The 18,927-nt window shown below is 46.9% G+C and overlaps 1 pseudogene; it reads right to left on the reverse strand.

The window, feature by feature from the left end:
* Positions 1 to 359: 359 nt before the first annotated feature.
* On the reverse strand, positions 360 to 1,980 carry LOC140471329 (G-protein coupled receptor 84-like; annotated as a pseudogene).
* Positions 1,981 to 18,927: the final 16,947 nt, after the last annotated feature.

Below are 18,927 nucleotides of genomic sequence, written 5' to 3' on the forward strand. Positions count from 1 at the left end.
TGGTCGTGCTAAATTGTCCCGTAGTGCCCAGGGATGTACAGGTTAGGGTGGGGTTGCCCGTGCTAAATTGTCCCCGTAGGGCCCAGGGATGAGTAGGTTAGGGTGGGATTGGCCGTGCTAAATTGTGCCTGGATTTAGGGAAACAAATTATCAACAGGGGATTTTGGAAAACAAATGATCAATGGGGGATTTTGGAAAACAATATATCAACAGGGGATTTAGGGAAACAATTTATCAACAGGAATTTATTGAAAGCATTATGTCAGTGAGAGATTTAAGGAAAATGTTATATAAATAAGGGATTTAGGGGAAATGTGTATAGCAGGGATTTAGGAAAAAATAATATATAAGCAGGAGATTTACAATAAAGCTATATAAGCATGGGATTTCAGTATAAAATGTATAAAATCAGGAATTTAAGAAGAAATATCCAAACAAGAGATTTAGAATCTTCTCCAAAAAAAAGCCCTTTTACTGCGGAGAACAGTGAGACGCCTGTTGACTTGGGGGAAGTGTTGTTGGTGTCATTTCTGCAGGTCCCGATGAGCTTAGGATCTGCCCGCTCGCGGATTGGTCTCCGGCCCGGTGACTGACGATGTTGGGGCTCCACCGCGCACACCGCGCCCACACCTGGTGGAACAGCCGCCGGTAGGCCTGGGAGAACTGGCGGTTCATGAAGGCGTAGAGGAAGGGGTTGACACAGCCGTTGAGCCAGGTGAGGCCGGCAACGATGGCGTGGACCATCGCCGGAGCCCGGGAGCCGCGGTCCAGGACGTTGAGGAGGCAGAAGGGCAGGTAGCAGGCCACGAAGACGCAGAAGGAGGCGACGCACATTCGGGTGACGCGGTGGGAGTCCGACCCCGCCCGGGGCTGGGGAGGAGGGGGCGCCGAAGCTCCCTCGGACTGCCACGAGGCAGTGGAGCGCTCAATCTCACCCGGGGCCGTCCTTTGCTGCCGGTGCGCCTCCAGCGCGCGGCGTGCGTCACTCACCCTCTTGGCCAGGAGGCAGTAGAAGACGCCAATGGAGGACAGGCCCACCCCGAAAAGCAGCACCATCAGGACGCTGGTGTACGGCCTCCCCGTCTCGCGGTTGAAGCTGCAGGTGCAGACAGCCGGCTGGAACTCGAAGACGGGCCAGAGCGGGGTGAAGAGGGACAGGGAGAGGAGCCAGGTGCCCGCCAGGAGGACGGGCGTCAGGACGCCCCGGGGGCAGCGGGGGTGGGCCAGCCGCGGGCGCCCTGCCCCCCGCACCAGGGCGTACCGGGCCCCGGCGATCAGCCCCAGCGAGAGGATGGAGGTGGAATTGGAGGTGAACAGCAGGAGGCCGAAGACCCGGCAGGAGGTGCGGCCCCCCCCCCCCACCGATCCAGCCCATCCTCAGGTAGCTGGCCGCGGTCACGGGCTGCAGGAAGGCGCAGTAGAGGAGGTCGGACAGCGTCAGGTTCAGGATCAGCAGGTTGAAGCTGCTCCTCAAGCGGGGGTCCACCGCGAAGGCCAGGACGGTCAGCAGATTCCCGGTGCCTCCCACCGCGGTCACCAACAGCCCCAGCGATGCCCCAAAGTAGCGGTACTCGGACAGCGAGGGGTCGCAGCTCCAGTTGGACTCCATCTCCAGGGAGATGGGGCCTGAACTCCCGGGGAAGCTGCAGGGAGACCAACGTCTCTCTCTCTCTCTCTCTCTCTCTCTCTCTCTCCGAACGTCTGTGGAGCGATTTGAGAAGAGCGAGTTACCCACCAGTGTTCCTCTAACTTGCGTGACCGCGCCATTTCCTGAAATCTGTGGCTCCACTTCCTCCCCACCCCCACGACAATCCCCCCGTCCTCGGCTCTTCCTACGCGTCTTGCTCTGCCCTCTCCCTCCCGAAGCGTGGACCCTTCCCCCCCACACCCACCCCCCTCCCCCGCCCCCGACACCATCCCCAACGAACAGACCGTAGTCCGGGGTAAGTCCGATACAGGGCAAGGATCTTCTCCCTAGAGGGAAAGGTTAATGTCCCCCACCCCCCCCCCCCAACATGTTCAAACACAGAGTCCCCTCAACTCCAGAGTGAGGTTTAAGATGAGAGGGGAACGAGGGACCCGAGGGGTAACTTTTTCCCCCCAGAGGGTGGTGCGTGCGTGGGAGGAGCTGCCAGAGGAAGTGCTGGGGGCTGGTACAATGACAGCATTTAAAAGGCATCTGGATGGGGGACAGGAACAGGAAGGGTTTAGAGGGAGATGGGGCCGAGTGCTGGGGAATGGGGACTGGGTTAGGTTAGGGGTATCTGGGTCAGCACAGACGGGACGGGCCGAAGGGTCTGTTTTCATGCTGTACGTCCCCAGGACTTTATGACTGGGACAGCACGGGGTGAGATAAAGAGTGAAGCTCCCTCTGCCCATCCCCCCGTCAAACAGTCCCAGGACAGGGACAGCAGAGACTTTAAAGTTCTGTCGAGTGCTTCTGGGAAACGAAAATAATAGATCCACTGGGGCGATGTCTCATACTGCCCCGTCCGTATCTCTGTCCCTTCCTCCAGCCCCCTACACCCCCTCCCTATCTCTGTGTGTGTCACCCCCCTCCAGCCCCCTACACCCCCTCCCTATCCCTGTGCGTGTCACCCCCCTACACCCCTTCCCTATCTCTGTGTGTGTCACCCCCCTCCAGCCCCCTACACCCCCTCCCTATCCCTGTGCGTGTCACCCCCCTACACCCCTTCCCTATCTCTGTGTGTGTCACCCCCCTACACCCCCTCCCTATCTCTGTGTGTGTCACCCCCCTCCAGCCCCCTACACCCCCTCCCTATCTCTGTGTGTGTCACCCCCCTCCAGCCCCCTACACCCCCTCCCTATCTCTGTGTGTGTCACCCCCCTCCAGCCCCCTACACCCCCTCCCTATCCCTGTGCGTGTCACCCCCCTACACCCCTTCCCTATCTCTGTGTGTGTCACCCCCTCCAGCCCCCTACACCCCCTCCCTATCTCTGTGTGTGTCACCCCCCCCAGCCCCCTACACCCCCTCCCTATCCCTGTGTGTGTCACCCCCTCCAGCCCCCTACACCCCCTCCCTATCTCTGTGTGTGTCACCCCCCTACACCCCTTCCCTATCTCTGTGTGTGTCACCCCCTCCAGCCCCCTACACCCCCTCCCTATCTCTGTGTGTGTCACCCCCCCCAGCCCCCTACACCCCCTCCCTATCCCTGTGTGTGTCACCCCCTCCAGCCCCCTACACCCCCTCCCTATCTCTGTGTGTGTCACCCCCCTACACCCCTTCCCTATCCCTGTGTGTGTCACCCCCTCCAGCCCCCTACACCCCCTCCCTATCTCTGTGTGTGTCACCCCCCTACACCCCTTCCCTATCTCTGTGTGTGTCACCCCCTCCAGCCCCCTACACCCCCTCCCTATCTCTATGTCACCCCCCTCCAGCTCCCTACACCCCCTCCCTATCCCTGTGTGTGTCACCCCCTCCAGCCCCCTACACCCCCTCCCTATCTCTGTGTGGGTCACCCCCCTCCAGCCCCCTACACCCCCTCCCTATCCCTGTGTGTGTCACCCCCTCCAGCCCCCTACACCCCCTCCCTATCTCTGTGTGTGTCACCCCCCTCCAGCCCCCTACACCCCCTCCCTATCTCTGTGTGTGTCACCCCCTCCAGCCCCCTACACCCCCTCCCTATCTCTGTGTGTGTCACCCCCCTACACCCCCTCCCTATCTCTGTGTGTGTCACCCCCCTCCACCCCCCTACACCCCCTCCCTATCTCTGTGTGTGTCACCCCCCTCCACCCCCCTACACCCCCTCCCAAACTCTGTGTGTGTCACCCCCTCCAGCCCCCTACACCCCCTCCCTATCTCTGTGTGGGTCACCCCCCTCCAGCCCCCCCTACACCCCCTCCCTATCCCTGTGTGTGTCACCCCCTCCAGCCCCCCCTACACCCCCTCCCTATCTCTGTGTGTGTCACCCCCCTCCAGCCCCCTACACCCCCTCCCTATCTCTGTGTGTGTCACCCCCCTCCAGCCCCCTACACCCCCTCCCTATCTCTGTGTGTGTCACCCCCCTCCAGCCCCCTACACCCCCTCCCTATCTCTGTGTGGGTCACCCCCCTCCAGCCCCCTACACCCCCTCCCTATCTCTGTGTGTGTCACCCCCCTACACCCCCTCCCTATCTCTGTGTGTGTCACCCCCCTACACCCCCTCCCTATCTCTGTGTGGGTCACCCCCCTCCAGCCCCCTACACCCCCTCCCTATCTCTGTGTGTGTCACCCCCCTCCAGCCCCCTACACCCCCTCCCTATCTCTGTGTGGGTCACCCCCCTCCAGCCCCCTACACCCCCTCCCTATCTCTGTGTGGGTCACCCCCCTCCAGCCCCCTACACCCCCTCCCTATCTCTGTGTGTGTCACCCCCCTACACCCCCTCCCTATCTCTGTGTGTGTCACCCCCCTACACCCCCTCCCTATCTCTGTGTGTGTCACCCCCCTCCAGCCCCCCTACACCCCCTCCCTATCTCTGTGTGTGTCACCCCCCTCCAGCCCCCTACACCCCCTCCCTATCTCTGTGTGTGTCACCCCCCTCCAGCCCCCCTACACCCCCTCCCTATCTCTGTGTGTGTCACCCCCCCTACACCCCCTCCCTATCTCTGTGTGTGTCACCCCCCTCCAGCCCCCTACACCCCCTCCCTATCTCTGTGTGTGTCACCCCCCTCCAGCCCCCCTACACCCCCTCCCTATCTCTGTGTGTGTCACCCCCCTACACCCCCTCCCTATCTCTGTGTGTGTCACCCCCCTCCACCCCCCTACACCCCCTCCCTATCTCTGTGTGTGTCACCCCCCTACACCCCCTCCCTATCTCTGTGTGTGTCACCCCCCTACACCCCCTCCCTATCTCTGTGTGTGTCACCCCCTACACCCCCTCCCTATCTCTGTGTGTGTCACCCCCCTCCAGCCCCCCTACACCCCCTCCCTATCTCTGTGTGTGTCACCCCCCTACACCCGCTCCCTATCTCTGTGTGTGTCACCCCCCTACACCCCCTCCCTATCTCTGTGTGTGTCACCCCCCTACACCCCCTCCCTATCTCTGTGTGTGTCACCCCCTCCACCCCCTCCCTATCTCTGTGTGTCACTTCCTCCAGACAAGGGAGAGGAATTTGGTACAATTACAACGTTTACAGAGTCATAGATTCACAGAGAGGTACAGCACGGAAACAGACCCTTCGGTCCAACTCGTCCGTGCTGACCCAGATATCCCTAATCTAATCCTGTCCCCATTCCCCAGCATTCGGCCCATCTCCCTCTAAACCCTTCCTGTTCCTGTCCCCCATCCAGATGCCTTTTAAATGCTGTCATTGTACCAGCCCCCACCACTTCCTCTGGCAGCTCCTCCCACACACGCACCACCCTCTGGGGGAAAAAGTTGCCCCTCAGGTCCCTTTCCCCCTCTCACCTTAAACCTATGCCCCTCTATTTCTGCATTCCCCCCCACCCCAGGGGGGGGGAAAAGACCTTGTCTATTTACCCTATCCACACCCCCTTCGTGATTTTATAAACCTCTATAAGGTCACCCCTCAGCCTCCGACGCTCCAGGGAAAACAGCCCCCAGCCTGTCCCAGCCTCTCCCTGTAGCTCAACTCCTCCAACGTCCTTGTCAATCTTTTCCGAACCCTTCCACAACATCTTTCCTGTAGCAGGGAGACCGGGATTGAACACAATATTCCAACAGGGGCCCCCTAACCCAATGTCCTGTACAGCTGCAACATGACCTCCCCAACTCCTGTACTCAATGCAACTGGATGTGTATATGAACAGGAAGGGTTTAGGGGGGTATGGGTCAAGTGCTGGCAAATGGGACTAGATTAGTTTAGGATATCTGGGTCAGCATGGACATGTTGGACCAAAGGGTTTCCGTGCTGTGCGTTTCTGTGGCTCTCTGACAGACGAAGAGACTGAGACAGAGATTAACAGATTGTGTGAGATGGGTAGAGAAAGAGACAGAGAGAGATCAAGGGCCAGATTAAACAAGATAGAGAAATTGAGACACAAGAGGGGAACTGCGAGGTCGATAGATGGATAGGTTTAGTGAGGCGGATAAATGATTGGCTTGCGGTATTTTCGGAATGATGTAAGATTTCAGAAATGTTGCCTCAGACATCCGATGGCAACATCAAGTTCAGGAACAGATGAGACACAGAGAGAGAGAGAGAGAGAGAATTGTGCAACATAGCAACTGCAGGACATTGTGAAGAGAATACTGGCGTGGAGGGCAGTGCCAGGACTGAGAACACGTGGGTGACAGTCAGTGAGGTACAGACTGTCCTGACCTTAAAATATCCAAAAGCATCATCGCTGGGTGTGAGGATGTCAGATTGCTGATTTCGGAAACATTGACATGTCTCTGAAACCGAGACTGGAAAAACACTTCCCCCTAACACATAGTAACACCAGAGTCCACAGTCCGTAACATGTTTCTAAAGTGTACTAAAATACATTAGGTGTTATCCTCTACAATATATAAAGAGACAGCTGTTCTCTATAACACACACAGGGACAGCTATTCTCTATAATATATACAGGGACTCCTGTTCTCTTTAATATATACAGGGACTGCTGTTCTCTATAATATATACAGGGACTGTTATTCTATATAATATATACAGGGATTGCTGTTCTCTATAATATATATGGGGGCTGCCATTCACTATAATATATACAGGGATTACTGTTCTCTATAATATACACAGAGGCTGCTGTTCTCTATAATACACACAGGGACTGCTATTCTCTGTAATATACACAGGGACTGCTGTTCTCTATAATATACACAGGGACTGCTGTTCACTATAATACACACAGGGACTGCTGTTCTCTATAATATACACAGGGACTGCTGTTCACTATAATACACACAGGGACTGCTGTTCTTTATAATACACACAGGGACTGCTGTTCACTATAATATACACAAGGACTGCTATTCTCTATAATATACACAGGGACTGCTGTTCACTATAATATACACAGGGACGGCTATTCTCTATAATATACACAGGGACTGCTGTTCTCTATAGTACACAAAGGGACTTCTGTTCTCTATAGTACACAAAGGGAGTGCTATTCTCTATAATACACTCAGGGACTGCTGTTCTCTATAATATACACAGGGACTGCTGTTCACTATAATATACACAGGGACTGCTGTTCACTTTCATACACACAGGGACTGCTGTTCACTATAATACACACAGGGACTGCTGTTCACTATAATATACACAGGGGCTGCTGTTATCTATAATACACACAGGGACTGCTGTTCTCTATAATATACACAGGGACTGCTGTTCACTATAATACACACAGGGACTGCAGTTCACTATAATATACACAGGGACTGCTGTTCACTGTAATACACACAGGGACTGCTGTTCTCTATAATACACACAGGGACTGCTGTTATCTATAATACACACAGGGACTGCTGTTCTCTATAATATACACAGGGACTGCTGTTCACTATAATACACACAGGGACTGCTGTTCACTATAATATACACAGGGACTGCTGTTCACTGTAATACACACAGGGACTGCTGTTCTCTATAATACACACAGGGACTGCTGTTCACTATAATACACACAGGGACTGCTGTTCACTATAATACACACAGGGACTGCTGTTCTCTATAATACACACAGGGACTGCTGTTCACTATAATACACACAGGGACTGCTGTTCACTATAATACACACAGGGACTGCTGTTCTCTATAATACACACAGGGACTGCTGTTCACTATAATACACACAGGGACTGCTGTTCTCTATAATACACACAGGGACTGCTGTTCTCTATAATATACACAGGGACGGATATTCTCTTTAATACACACAGGGACAGCTGTTCACTATAATACACACAGGGACTGCTGTTCTCTATAATACACAAAGGGACTGCTGTTCTCTATAATATACACAGGGACGGATATTCTCTTTAATACACACAGGGACAGCTATTCACGATAATATACCCAGCGGCTGCTGTTCTCAGTAAGATACACAGTAACTGTGAACGTGAAATCGTCGCTGTTTTGTTTCGCTATTTAAAGAGTGCGGAATTTTGATTCATACCAAGTAAATTGTGAATCAATTACTGGAATGTGTGTATTTGAAGAACGCGTTTTGCAATACACTATGAAGAAAACCACAAGTGTGATCTCTGCAGTTTCCGTATCAGAGATTGATCATCACTATAATACACACAGGGACTGATCATCACTATAATACACACAGGGACTGATCATCACTATAATACACACAGCGACTGATCATCAATATAATACACACAGGGACTGATCATTACTATAATACACACAGGGACTGATCATCACTATAATACACACAGGGACTGATCATCACTATAATACACACAGGGACTGATCATCACTAAAATACACACAGGGACTGATCATCATAAAAATACACACAGGGACTGATCATCACTGTAATACACACAGGGACTAATCATCACTATAATACACACAGGGACTGATCATCACTATAATACACACAGGAACTGATCATCACTGTAATACACAAAGGGACTGATCATCAATATAATACACACGGGGACTGATCATCACTATAATACACACAGGGACTGATCATCACTGTAATACACACAGGGACTGATCATCACTATAATACACACAGGGACTGATCATCACTGTAATACACACAGAGACTGGTCATCACTATAATACACACAGTGACTGATCATCACTGTAATACACACAGGGACTAATCATCACTATAATACACACAGGGACTGATCATCACTATAATACACAAAGGGACTGATCATCAATATAATACACACGGGGACTGATCATCACTATAATACACACAGGGACTGATCATCACTGTAATACACACAGGGACTGATCATCACTATAATACACACAGGGACTGATCATCACTATAATACACACAGGGGCTGATCATCACTGTAATACACACAGAGACTGGTCATCACTATAATACACACAGGGACTGATCATCACTATAATACACACAGTGACTGATCATCACTGTAATACACACAGGGACTAATCATCACTATAATACACACAGGGACTGATCATCACTATAGTACACACAGGGACTGATCATCACTATAATACACACAGGGACTGATCGTCACAATAATACGTACGGAGACTGATCATCAGTATAATACACACAGGGACTGATCATCACTGTAATACACACAGGGACTGATCATCACTATAATACACACAGGAACTGATCATCACTGTAATACACACAGAGACTGGTCATCACTGTAATACACACAGGGACTGATCGTCACTATAATACACACGGGGACTGATCGTCACTATAATACACACAGAGACTGATCATCACTATAATACACACAGGGACTGATCATCACTATAATACACACAGGGGCTGATCATCACTCTAATACACACAGAGACTGATCATCACTATAATACACACAGGGACTGATCATCACTATAATACACGCAGGGACTGATCATCACTATAATACACACAGGGACTGCTGCTCTCTATAATATACACAGGGACTCCTGTTCACTAGAAAATACACAGGGACTGCTGTTCACTATAATACACACAGGGACTGCTGTTCTCTATAATACACACAGGGACTGCTGTTCACTATAATACACACAGGGACTGCTGTTCACTATAATACACACAGGGACTGCTGTTCTCTATAATACACACAGGGACTGCTGTTCTCTATAATATACACAGGGACGGATATTCTCTTTAATACACACAGGGAAAGCTATTCACGATAATATACCCAGCGGCTGCTGTTCTCAGTAAGATACACAGTAACTGTGAACGTGAAATCGTCGCTGTTTTGTTTCGCTATTTAAAGAGTGCGGAATTTTGATTCATACCAAGTAAATTGTGAATCAATTACTGGAATGTGTGTATTTGAAGAACGCGTTTTGCAATACACTATGAAGAAAACCACAAGTGTGATCTCTGCAGTTTCCGTATCAGAGATTGATCATCACTATAATACACACAGGGACTGATCATCACTATAATACACACAGGGACTGATCATCACTAAAATACACACAGGGACTGATCATCATAAAAATACACACAGGGACTGATCATCACTGTAATACACACAGGGACTGATCATCACTGTAATACACACAGGGACTAATCATCACTATAATACACACAGGGACTGATCATCACTATAATACACACAGGAACTGATCATCACTGTAATACACACAGAGACTGGTCATCACTATAATACACACAGGGACTGATCATCACTATAATACACACAGTGACTGATCATCACTGTCATACACACAGGGACTAATCATCACTATAATACACACAGGGACTGATCATCACTATAATACACAAAGGGACTGATCATCAATATAATACACACGGGGACTGATCATCACTATAATACACACAGGGACTGATCATCACTGTAATACACACAGGGACTGATCATCACTATAATACACACAGGGACTGATCATCACTGTAATACACACAGAGACTGGTCATCACTATAATACACACAGGGACTGATCATCACTATAATACACACAGTGACTGATCATCACTGTAATACACACAGGGACTAATCATCACTATAATACACACAGGGACTGATCATCACTATAATACACAAAGGGACTGATCATCAATATAATACACACGGGGACTGATCATCACTATAATACACACAGGGACTGATCATCACTGTAATACACACAGGGACTGATCATCACTATAATACACACAGGGGCTGATCATCACTGTAATACACACAGAGACTGGTCATCACTATAATACACACAGGGACTGATCATCACTGTAATACACACAGGGACTGATCATCACTATAATACACACAGGGACTGATCATCACTATAATACACACAGTGACTGGTCATCACTGTAATACACACAGGGACTGATCATCACTATAATACACACAGTGACTGATCATCACTGTAATACACACGGGGACTGATCATCACTATAATACACACAGGGACTGATCGTCACTATAATACGTACGGAGACTGATCATCACTATAATACACACAGGGACTGATCATCACTATAATACACACAGGGACTGATCATCACTGTAATACACACAGGGACTGATCGTCACTATAATACGTACGGAGACTGATCATCACTATAATACACACAGGGACTGATCATCAATATAATACACACAGGGACTGCTGTTCACTATAATACACACAGGGACTGCTGTTCTCTATAATATACACAGGGACTGCTGTTCACTATAATACACACAGGGACTGCTGTTCTTCACCATACACACAGGGACTGCTGTTCTCTATAATATACACAGGGACTGCTGTTCACTATAATACACACAGGGACTGCTGTTCTCGAAAATATACACAGGGACTGCTGTTCACTATAATACACACAGGGACTACTGTTCTTCACCATACACACAGGGACTGCTGTTCTCTATAATATACACAGGGACTGCTGTTCACTGTAATACGCACAGGGACTGCTATTCACTATAATACGCCCAGGGACTGCTGTTCTCTATAATATGCACAGGAACTCCTGTTCACTATAATACACACAGGGACTGCTGTTCACTGTAATACGCACAGGGACTGCTGTTCACTATAATACACACAGGGACTGCTGTTCACTGTAATACACACAGGGACTGCTGTTCTCTATAATATACACAGGGACTGCTGTTCTCTATAATACACACAGGGACTGCTGTACTCTATAATATGCACAGGAACTCCTGTTCACTATAATACACACAGGGACTGCTGTTCACTGTAATACGCACAGGGACTGCTGTTGACTATAATATACCCAGGGACTGCTGTTCTATATAACATGCACAGGAACTCCTGTTCACTATAATACACACAGGGACTGCTGTTCACTGTAATACGCACAGGGACTGCTGTTCACTGGAATACGCAGAGGGACTGCTGTTCACTATAATACACACAGGGACTGCAGTTCACTATAATACACACACGGACTGCTGTTCACGAAAATACACACAGGGACTGCTGTTCACTATAATAGACACAGGGCATGCTGTTCACTATAATACACACAGGGACTGCTGTTCACTGGAATACGCAGAGGGACTGCTGTTCACTATAATACACCCAGGGACTGCTGTTCTCTATAATACACACAGGGACTGCTGTTCACTATAATACACACACGGACTGCTGTTCACTGTAATACACACAGGGACTGCTGTTCACTATAATACACACAGGGACTGCTGTTCACTATAATACACACAGGGACTGCTGTTCTCGATAATACACACAGGGACTGCTGTTCACTATAATGCACACAGGGACTGCTGTTCACGATAATATACACAGGGACTGCTATTCTCTATAATATACACAGGGACTGCTGTTTACTATAATACACACAGGGACTGCTGTTCTCTATAATACACACAGGGACTGCTGTTCTCTATAATACACACAGGGCATGCTGTTCTCTATAATATACACAGGGACTGCTGTTCACTATAATATACACGGGGACTGCTGTTTACTACAATACACACAGGGACCGCTGTTCATTATAATACACACAGGGTCTGCTGTTCTCTATAATATACACAGGGACTGTTATTCTCTATAATACACACGGACTGCTGTTCTCTATAATATACACAGGGACTGCTGTTCTCTATAATATACACAGGGACTGCTATTCTCTATAATACACACGGACTGCTGTTCACTATAATATACACAGGGACTGCTGTTCTCTATAATATACACAGGGACTGCTGTTCACTATAATATACACAGGGACTGCTATTCTCGATAATACACACGGACTACTGTTCTCTATAATATACACACGGACTGCTGTTCACTATAATATACACAGGCACTGCTATTCTCTATAATACACAGGGACTGGTGTTCTCTATAATATACATAGGGACTGCTCTTCTCTATAAAATACACAGGGACTGCTATTCTCTATAATACACAGGGACTGCTGTTCTCTATAATACACACATGGACTGCTGTTCACTATAATACACACAGGGATTGCTGTTCACTATAATATACACAGGGACTGCTGTTCTCTATAATACACACAGGGACTGCTGTTCTCTATAATATACACAGGGACTGCTATTCTCTATAAGACACACAGGGACTGCTGTTCACTATAATATACACGGGGACTGCTGTTTGCTACAATACACACAGGGACCGCTGTTCATTATAATACACACAGGGTCTGCTGTTCTCTATAATATACACAGGGACTGCTATTCTCTATAATACACACGGACTGCTGTTCTCTATAATTTTCACAGGGACTGCTATTCTCTATAATACACACGGACTGCTGTTCTCTATAATATACACAGGGACTGCTGTTCTCTATAATATACACAGGGACTGCTATTCTCTATAATACACACGGACTGCTGTTCACTATAATATACACAGGGACTGCTGTTCTCTATAATATACACAGGGACTGCTGTTCACTATAATATACACAGGGACTGCTATTCTCTATAATACACACGGACTACTGTTCTCTATAATATACACACGGACTGCTGTTCACTATAATATACACAGGCACTGCTATTCTCTATAATACACAGGGACTGGTGTTCTCTATAATATACATAGGGACTGCTGTTCTCTATAAAATACACAGGGACTGCTATTCTCTATAATACACACGGACTGCTGTTCAGTATAATATACACAGGGACTGCTGTTCTCTATAATACACACATGGACTGCTGTTCACTATAATACACACAGGGACTGCTGTTCACTATAATATACACAGGGACTGCTGTTCTCTATAATACACACAGGGACTGCTGTTCACTATAATATACATAGGGACTGCTGTTCTCTATAATATACACAGGGACTGCTGTTCACTATAATACACACAGGGACTGCTATTCTCTATAATACACAGGGACTGCTGTTCTCTATAATATACATAGGGACTGCTGTTCTCTATAATATACACAGGGACTGCTATTCTCTATAATATACACAGGGACTGCTGTTCACTATAATACACACAGGGACTGCTGTTCACTATAATTCACACAAACTTTACCATTCACTACAACATACCCAGGAGCTGATGTTCTCCATAAGATGCAAAGTAACTTTAAAGGTCAAATCATCGCTGTTGTAAAAGTCTAATTAAAGAGTGTGAAATTTTGATTCCGACCAAGTCTATTGCGAATGAATTACTGAAATGTGTGTATTAAAAGAAGGTGCTTTGCAAGAAAATGATGAAAGACACCACAAGTGTGGTGCCTGCTGTTTCCGTTTGACGGAGAGATAATCACTGTAATACACACAGGGACTGGACATCACTATAATACACACAGGGACTGATCATCACTATAATACACACAGGAACTGATCATCAATATAATACACACAGGGACTGATCGTCACTATAATACACACAGGGACTGGACATCACTGTAATACACACAGGGACTGATCATCACTGTAATACACACAGGGACTGTTCATCACTGTAATACACACGGGCACTGATCATCACTGTAATACACACAGGGACTGTTCATCACTGTAATACACACGGGCACTGATCATCACTATAATACACACAGGGACTGATCATCACTATAATACACACAGGGACTGATCATCACTATAATACACACAGGAACTGGACATCACTATAATACACACAGGGACTGATCATCACTGTAATACACACAGGGACTGATCATCACTGTAATACACACAGGGACTGATCATCACTATAATACACACAGGGACTGATCATCACTATAATACACACAGGGACTGATCATCACTGTAATACACACGGGGACTGATCATCACTATAATACACACGGGGACTGATCATCACTATAATACACTCAGGGACTGATCATCACTGTAATACACACAGGGACTGATCATCACTGTAATACACACAGGGACTGATCATCACTGTAATACACACAGGGACTGATCATCACTGTAATACACACGGGGACTGATCATCACTATAAAAGACACAGGAACTGATCATCACTATAATACACACAGGGACTGATCATTACTATAATACACACGGGGACTGATCATCACTGTAATACACACAGGGACTGATCATCACTGAAATACACACAGGGACTGATCATCACTATAATACACACAGGGACTGATCATCACTATAATACACACAGGAACTGGACATCACTCTAATACACACAGGGACTGATCATCACTGTAATACACACAGGGACTGATCATCACTATAATACACACAGGGTCTGATCATCACTGTAATACACACAGGGACTGATCATCACTGTAATACACACAGGGACTGATCATCACTATAATACACACAGGGACTGATCATCACTATAATACACACAGGGACTGATCATCACTATAATACACACAGGGACTGATCATCACTGTAATACACACAGCGACTGATCATCACTGTAATACACACAGGGACTGATCATCACTATAATACACACAGGGACTGATCATCACTATAATACACACAGGGACTGATCATCACTATAATACACACAGGGACTGAACATCACTATAATACACACAGGAACTGATCATCACTATAATACACACAGGGACTGATCATCACTATAATACACACAGGGACTGATCATCACTATAATACCCACAGGGACTGATCATCACGATAATACACACAGGGACTGATCATCACTATAATACACACAGGGACTGATCATCACTATAATACACACAGGGACTGATCATCACTATCATACAAACAGGAACTGATCATCACTATAATACACACAGGGACTGATCATCACTATAATACACACGGGGACTGATCATCACTGTAATACACACAGGGACTGATCATCACTATAATACACACAGGGACTGATCATCACTATAATACACACGGGGACTGATCATCACTGTAATACACACAGGGACTGATCATCACTATAATACACACAGGGACTGATCATCACTGTAATACACACAGGGACTGATCATCACTGTAATACACACAGGGACTGATCATCACTATAATACACACGGGGACTGATCATCACTGTAATACACACAGGGACTGATCATCACTGTAATACACACAGGGACTGATCATCACTGTAATACACACAGGGACTGATCATCACTATAATACACACGGGGACTGATCATCACTATAATACACACAGGGACTGATCATCACTATAATACACACGGGACTGATCATCACTATAATACACACAGGGACTGATCATCACTGTAATACACACAGGGACTGATCATCACTGTAATACACACAGGGACTGATCATCACTATAATACACACAGGGACTGATCATCACTATAATACCCACAGGGACTCATCATCACTATAATACACACAGGGACTGATCATCACTGTAATACACATAGGGACTCATCATCACTGTAATACACACAGGGACTGATCATCACTATAATACACACAGGGACTGATCATCACTGTAATACACACAGGGACTGATCATCACTATAATACACACAGGGACTGATCATCACTATAATACCCACAGGGACTGATCATCACTATAATATACACAGGGACTGATCATCACTATAATACACACAGGAACTGGACATCACTATAATACACACGGGGACTGATCATCACTATAATACACACGGGGACTGATCATCACTGTAATACACACAGGGACTGATCATCACTGTAATACACACAGGGACTGATCATCACTGTAATACACACAGGGACTGATCATCACTATAATACACACGGGGACTGATCATCACTGTAATACACACAGGGACTGATCATCACTGTAATACACACAGGGACTGATCATCACTATAATACACACAAGGACTGATCATCACTATAATACACACAGGGACTGATCATCACTATAATACACACAGGGACTGATCATCACTATAATACACACAGGGACTGATCATCACTATAATACACACAAGGACTGATCATCACTATAATACACACAGGGACTGATCATCACTATAATACACACAAGGACTGATCATCACTATAATACACACAGCGACTGATCATCACTATAATACACACAGGGCCTGATCATCACTGTGATACACACAGGGACTGATCATCACTATAATACACACAGGGACTGATCATCACTATAATACACACAGGGACTGATCATCACTATAATACACACAGGAACTGGACATCACTATAATACACACAGGGACTGATCATCACTATAATACACACAGCGACTGATCATCACTATAATACACAGAGGGACTGATCATCACTGTAATACACACAGGGACTGATCATCACTATAATACACACATGGACTGATCATCACTATAATACACACATGGACTGATCATCACTGTAATACACACAGGGACTGATCATCACTAAAATACACACAGGGACTGATCATCACCATAATACACACAGGGGCTGATCATCACTATAATACACACAAGGACTGATCATCACTGTAATACACACAGGGACTGATCATCACTATAATACACACAGGGAATGATCATCACTATAATACACACAGGGACTGATCATCACTGTAACACACACGGAGACTGATCATCACTATAATACACACAGGGACTGATCATCACTGTAAGACACACAGGGGCTGATCATCACTATAATACACACAGGGACCGAGCATCACTATAATACACACAGGGACTGATCATCACTATAATACACACAGGGACTGATCATCACTATAATACACACAGGGACTGGTCATCACTGTAATACGCACAGGGACTGATCATCACTGTAATACACACAGGGACTGATCAACACTGTAATACACACAGGGACTGATCAACACTATAATACACACAGGGACTGATCATCACTATAATACACACAGGGACTGATCATCACTATAATACACACATGGACTGATCATCACTGTAATACACACGGGGACTGATCATCACTGTAATAGACACAGGGACTGATCATCACTATAATATACACAGGGACTGATCATCACTATAATGCACACGGGGACTGATCATCACTATAATGCACACAGGGACTGATCATCACTGTAATAGACACAGGGACTGATCATCACTATAATATACACAGGGACTGATCATCACTATAATGCACACAGGGACTGATCATCACTGTAATACACACGGGGACTGATCATCACTGTAATAGACACAGGGACTGATCATCACTATAATATACACAGGGACTGATCATCACTGTAATAGACACAGGGACTGATCATCACTATAATATACACAGGGACTGATCATCACTATAATGCACACAGGGACTGATCATCACTGTAATACACACGGGGACTGATCATCACTGTAATAGACACAGGGACTGATCATCACTATAATATACACAGGGACTGATCATCACTATAATGCACACGGGGACTGATCATCACTGTAATACACACAGGGACTAATCATCACTATAATAGACACAGGGACTGATCATCACTATAATGCACACGGGGACTGATCATCACTATAATGCACACAGGGACTGATCATCACTATAATGCACACAGGGACTGATCATCACTGTAATACACACGGGGACTGATCATCACTGTAATAGACACAGGGACTGATCATCACTATAATATACACAGGGACTGATCATCACTATAATGCACACGGGGACTGATCATCACTGTAATACACACAGGGACTAATCATCACTATAATAGACACAGGGACTGATCATCACTATAATGCACACAGGGACTGATCATCACTGTAATACACACGGGGACTGATCATCACTGTAATA

Source organism: Chiloscyllium punctatum, chromosome X (assembly GCF_047496795.1).
Source record: "Chiloscyllium punctatum isolate Juve2018m chromosome X, sChiPun1.3, whole genome shotgun sequence".
NCBI classification, from domain to species: domain Eukaryota; kingdom Metazoa; phylum Chordata; class Chondrichthyes; order Orectolobiformes; family Hemiscylliidae; genus Chiloscyllium; species Chiloscyllium punctatum.